General features: G+C 44.3%; 1 protein-coding gene across 1 annotated transcript in view; it reads right to left on the reverse strand.

The window, feature by feature from the left end:
• ASIP (agouti signaling protein) overlaps window positions 1-5,904 on the reverse strand; it is a 98,536-nt gene that overhangs the window by 11,745 nt on the left and 80,887 nt on the right. The window lies entirely within an intron of this gene.

The following is a 5,904-nucleotide window of genomic DNA, read 5'->3' on the forward strand; positions in this document are numbered from 1 at the left end:
TATAGTTTGTGGCAGGAGGATGGACCTGTCAACATAGGCCACCTGGATTTACGTATTTATTTATTTGCTAGCTGGATTTTTTTTTTTTTTTTTTTGAGACGGAGTCTCACTCTTGTTGCCCAGGCTGGAGTGCAGTGGCACAGTCTCAGCTCACTACAACCTCCACCTCCCAGGTACAAGCAATTCTCCTACCTCAGCCTCCTGAGTAGCTAGGGCTACAGGCACCCACCACTAAGCCAGGCTAATTTTTGTATTTTTTGGTAGAGATGGGGTTTTACCACGTTGGCCAGGCTAAGCATTTTATATTTTCTAACTCTTTTTATTTTTTTTGAGACAGAGTCTTGCTCTGTCAGCCAGACTAGAGTGCAGTGGCACGATCTTGGCCCACTGCAACCTCTGCCTCCCAGCTTCAAGCGATTCTTCTTCCTCAGCCTCTGGAGTAGCTGGGATTACAGGTGCCCACCACCACACCTGGCTAATTTTTGTATTTTTAGTAGAGATGGGGTTTCACCATGTTGGCCAGGCTGGTCTCAAACTCCTGGCCTGAAGTGATCTGCCAGCCACTGCCACTGCACCTGGCCTATATTTTCTAACTGAAGCTCGTATAGTTTTTTTTCTGTTGTCATTGTTTGTTTTGAGACAGAGTCTCACCCTGTCACCCAGGCTGGAGTGCAGTGGCACGATCTTGGGCCACTGCAGCCTCAACCTCCCACGTTCAAGCCATCCTCCCACCTCATCTTCCTGAGTAGCTGGCACTACAGGCATGTGCCCACATGTCTGGCTAATTAAATTTTTTTTTTTGTAGAGATGAGGGCTCACTCTATTACCCAAGTTGGCCTTGAACTCCTGGGCTCAAGTGATCCTCCCACCTCAGCCTCCCAAAGTGAGCCACCACTTGGCCATATTTGTTCATTTGTGTGTATATATTTTATATATATATGGCATCCCCCTTCTAGGATATTAACTCCTCAATGACAGGGGCTCTCCACCATCCTTTCCAGCTTTATATTTTCTCACAGGAAGCAATGAATTCCGACCAAGCTTGGCTACTTCCTGGTCCCCATATGATGCTTGTCCTTTCCCACCGATTGCAATGCTTAGCTTGCTATACAAACATTTATTTACTTATCATTTGTCAATGGTCATCAAAGCCCTTAGTGACTATGGTACTCATTTGCCCTTCTCACATTTCATATAGCATTTATCCAGTCTGGGAAGTAAGAACAGTTTTAACATTTTAAAATGATGCTATTAAAAAAAAAAATCCAACGGAGACCCTATATGGTCCACAAAGCATAAAATATTTACTATCTGGCCTTTTACAGAAAAAGTTTGCCAACCCCATCTAGATTGTAAGAATCATGACGGATTGGAACAAGAACATCATGTTTGCTCCATCAATATCTATTAACCAATGGACCACTTAACTATTTCTTTTCTTTTTTAAGATGGAATCTCACTCTGTTGCCCAGCCTGGAGTGCAGTGGTGTGATCTTGGCTCACTGCAACCTCTGCCTCCTGGATTCAAGTAATTCTTCTGCTTCAGCCTCCCGAGTAGCTGGGACTACAGGTGCCCACCACCACGCCCGGCTAATTTTTGTATTTTTTGTAGAGACAAGGTTTCACCATGTTGGCCAAGCTGGTCTCAAACTCCTGACCTCAAGTGATCCGCCTGCCTTGGCCTCCCAAAGTGCTGGGGCTACAGGTGTGAGCCACTGCACCCAGTCCAACTATTTCTTCAGGTAAAGATATTGATGACGTTTATTAAAAGGCTAATGTGCTGATAATATTTCTCATTAATTTATCAGATTTCAGATTTGTTTTAGTACAGGACTGGGTCCTAGTGAGACAAGAGCTAGGACTGGTAAGCTTGGATTGTGGATGCAGAGGAAAAATCTACATCATGAATAGTTATCATAATGTTTTGAAACATTATTATACCATGCTGTCTAGAATTCATAAAGATTCAATACAGTAACATTTGGAATATAAATATGAAATATTTGTAAACTAGATAATATTTTAGTTACATAAAATTAAATATATATTTAAAATTTTTATTCTGTATCATTGACCTCTTCCAAAGGCAATATTGTATTTAATTTTTAGCTTCTGATTATTGCTAAAAAGACCATTTTTCAAATAACAGCATCTAGCTTTAATGGGTATTAATTAGGAAGGCAAATCAGAAATAAATTCAACCCAGCTGGGCCAGTGGCTCACGCCTGTAATCCCAGTACTTTGGGAGGCCGCAGCGAATGGATCACCTGAGGTCAGGATTTCGAGACCAGCCTGGCCAACATGGTGAAACCCCGTTTCTACTAAAAATACAAAAATTAGCTAGGCGGTGGCCTCCTGAGTAGGTAGGTGCCTATAAGTCTACCTACTCAGGAGGCTGAGGCAGGAGAATTGCCTGAACCCAGGGCTAGGAGGTTGCAGTGAGCTGAGATCATGCCACTTCACTCCAGCCTGGGTGAAAGAAACTGTCTCCAAAAAAAAAAAAAAAGAAAGAAAGAAAGAAAGAAAGAAATTCAACTTTAAAAAGCAAGGAAAGTAAAGGATGAAGATGTGGTGGAATGTGGTGGGGAGAAGTTCTGATTAACAAAAGGCTCTTAGCTGGGAGTGGTGGCACAAGACTGTGGTCCCAGCTACTCGGGTGGCTGAGGTGGGAGAATCACCTGACCCCAGGAAGTTGAGGCTACAGTGAGCCATGATTGTGCCATTGCACTCCAGCCTGGGCGACAGAGTGATACTCTGTCTCAAAAACAAGAACAAATAAGCTCGATTAAGGCAAGTTACAAGAGGCATGTTATTAATTGGGAGGCGGTATGTGCAGTTATTTTATGTCTTTGGGTTTTCCCTACCATAAATAATATACTCATGGGCCAAAAACTGTAATGGGAATTTCTGCAAAGAAGTGAGAGTGGCCAGAAAATCTGAATTAGAAAAAGAGGCCAGGCGTGGTGGCTAACGCTCTGTGGGGTTTTTCTCCTCATGTGTGGAGACGAGAGAGCGTAGAAATAAAGACACAAGACAAAGAGATAGAAGAAAAGACAGCTGGGTCTGGGGGACCACTACCACCAAGGCGCAGAGACTGGTAGTGGCCCTGGATGCCTGGCTGCGCTGTTATTTATGGGATACAAGACAAGAGGGCAGGGTAAGGAGTGTGGGCCATGTCCAATGATAGGTAAGGTCACATGAGTCATGTGTCCACCGGACAGGGGGCCCTTCCCTGTTTGGCAGCCGAGGCGGCGAGACAGAGAGGACAGCTTGTGCCATTATTTCTTCTATACATTTCAAAGACTTTAGTACTTTCACTAATTCTGCTACTGCTATCTAGAAGGTGGAGCCAGGTGTACAGAGTGGAATATGAAAGCAGACCAGGAGCATGACCACTGAAGCACAGCATCACAGGGAGATAGTCAGTCCTCCGGATGGCTGTGGGCAGGCCTGACTGATGTCAGGCCTTCCACAAGAGGTGGTGGAGCAGAGTCTTCTCTAACTCCCTCGGGGAAAGGGAGAGTCCCTTTCCCAGTCTGCTGAGTAACTGGTGCCTTCCCCAGGCACTGACGCTATCACTAGACCAAGGACCGCTAGGTAACAGGTGCCTTCCCAGGCGCTGGCATTACTGCTAGACCAGGGAGCGCTCTAGTGGCTTTGTCCAGGTGTGACAGAGGGCTTATTCTCTTGTCTTCTGGTCACTTTCTCACCGTGTCCCTTCAGCTCCTATCTCTGTATGGCCTGGTTTTTCCTAGGTTATAATTGTAGAACAAAGATTATCATAATATTGGAATAAAGAGTAATGCTACAAACTAATGATTAATGATATTCATATATAATCATATCTATAATCTATTTCTAGTGTAACTATTCTTATTCTATATATTTTCTTTATTATACTGGAACAGCTTGTGCCCTCAGTCTCTTGCCATGGCACCTGGGTGGCTGGCCGCCCACAGGTGTGATAGTACACACCTGTGGTCCCAGCCACTTGGGAGGGTGAGGTGGGAAGGAGGATTGCTTGAACCTGGGAGGTTGAGGCTGTAGTGAGCTGTGATCGTACCAGAAAAGAAAAGAAGAAAGAAAAAGGTGGCAGGAGTTTGGGGAAGATTAACTTAGACCCAGGAACAGGATTGAGAATGAGGGGACTGAATCAACAGTCCAATTCAGTATTACAAATCTAAGGAGTAGTGGGACAGCTCATGACCAGAGGCCAATATCCATGGGACCAAAGTCCACACTGATCACTTGCTATGAACACTTGATAATGTAGGTACAAGCTCACTTCACCATCAGAGCAGCCACAAGCCTAATGTAAACACTAGTCACTGCACAATGGGCAGGCAGGAGATCTCACCAGGTCAAATCCCCAGCCTAACTCATGACAAGTGAATCCTAGGGGTTAGTTTAAGACAGACCAACCCCTGGCAAAACAGTTCTCCTGGTAGAACCATACAATTGGACTGAGTCTTGGATTGGTGAAGTCTCAGTGGAGTAAATCTTATTTAGGTATTATAGGGAGAGAGTTAAAGACCAGTATTCCTTACCTCAGTTCTGGAGGGATATGTATATTCTAAATGTAATACAGGTCCATAATGTTTAGTTGTATTAGGACCCTTGGGGTCAGATATTTTTTAGAATTCAGAACTTTGTGAATGTTAGAAAAGTAGTATCATCTATATATTATATTAAACCACATATAAGGGTCTGGGAAAGCCCTATAATAAAAATCTTAATGCTTCTATAGCAAAAAGGCACGGATCTTCATAATAGGCAGGATGAATACAGACTATGAATTGATTCACATCAATTCAGGACGCATCTTGTTGCCAAATGTCTTCAGGTAAGTTCAGATTTTGCTGGCAAATGAGTTGCCAAAGGAGGAACAAAACCTTATAGTTTTCAGGGTGTTGGGATTTTGCAATTACAGGTAAAGGTTTGTGGATCTGTACAGACCTCGTTGCTGTTACTACTCATCAGAGAAACACTCCCTGCTATTAATACAGGACAATGATGCTAGGCCGGGCGCTGTGGCTCATGCCTATAATCCCAGCACTTTGGGAGGCCGAGGCAAGTGGATCACCTGAGGTCAGGAGTTCGAGACCAGCCTGACCAACGTGGTGAAAGCTCATCTCTACTAAAAATACAAAAATTAGCTGGGCATGGTGGCGCATGTCTGTAATCCCAACTACTTGTAAGGCTAAGGCAGGAGAATCACTTGAATCCAGGAGGCAGAGGTTGTAGTGAGCCAAGATTGTGCCACTGCACACCAGCCTGGGTGACAGAGTAAGAGACTCTGTCTCAAAAAACAAAACAAAACAAAAAAAGCAGGACAATAATGCTGACAGCAATCAGTAGCTGTGTAACTGGGTTTCTCAACTGTCTTTCCACTCCACAGTGATGAAGACTGTTACTTGATCTGTGATATTTCTGATGACAAGTCTCCTTTTAAATTCATCATCTGTGTTAAGTTAGTATTTAGGACTTAAGATGAGTTTCTCTTCAGCATGGTGGATAAAAAGAAGAATCCAGACACACGAGTAAGATCATCTGGATGAACCTGTCATTTAAACGGCTGTGTGACCCTAGGTCCATCTGAGTCTCAGCTTTCTCAGTTTTAAAATAAGGGGATAGGGCCTGGCACTCACGCCTGTAAGCCCAGCACTTTGGGAGGCTGAGGCGGGTGAGTCACTTGAGGCCAGGAATTTGAGACCAGCCTGGCCAACATGGTGAAACCCCGTCTCTACTAAAAATACAAAAATTAGCTGGGCTTGATGGTGCATGCCTACTACTCGGGAGGCTGAAGCTCAAGAATTGCTTGAACCCAGGAGGTGGAGGTTGCAGTGAGCTGAGATTGTGCCATTGCACTCCAGCCCGGGCAATGGAGCGAGACTCTGTCTCAAT

This window comes from Mandrillus leucophaeus, unplaced genomic scaffold, assembly GCF_000951045.1.
Source record: "Mandrillus leucophaeus isolate KB7577 unplaced genomic scaffold, Mleu.le_1.0 Scaffold129, whole genome shotgun sequence".
Taxonomy (NCBI): domain Eukaryota; kingdom Metazoa; phylum Chordata; class Mammalia; order Primates; family Cercopithecidae; genus Mandrillus; species Mandrillus leucophaeus.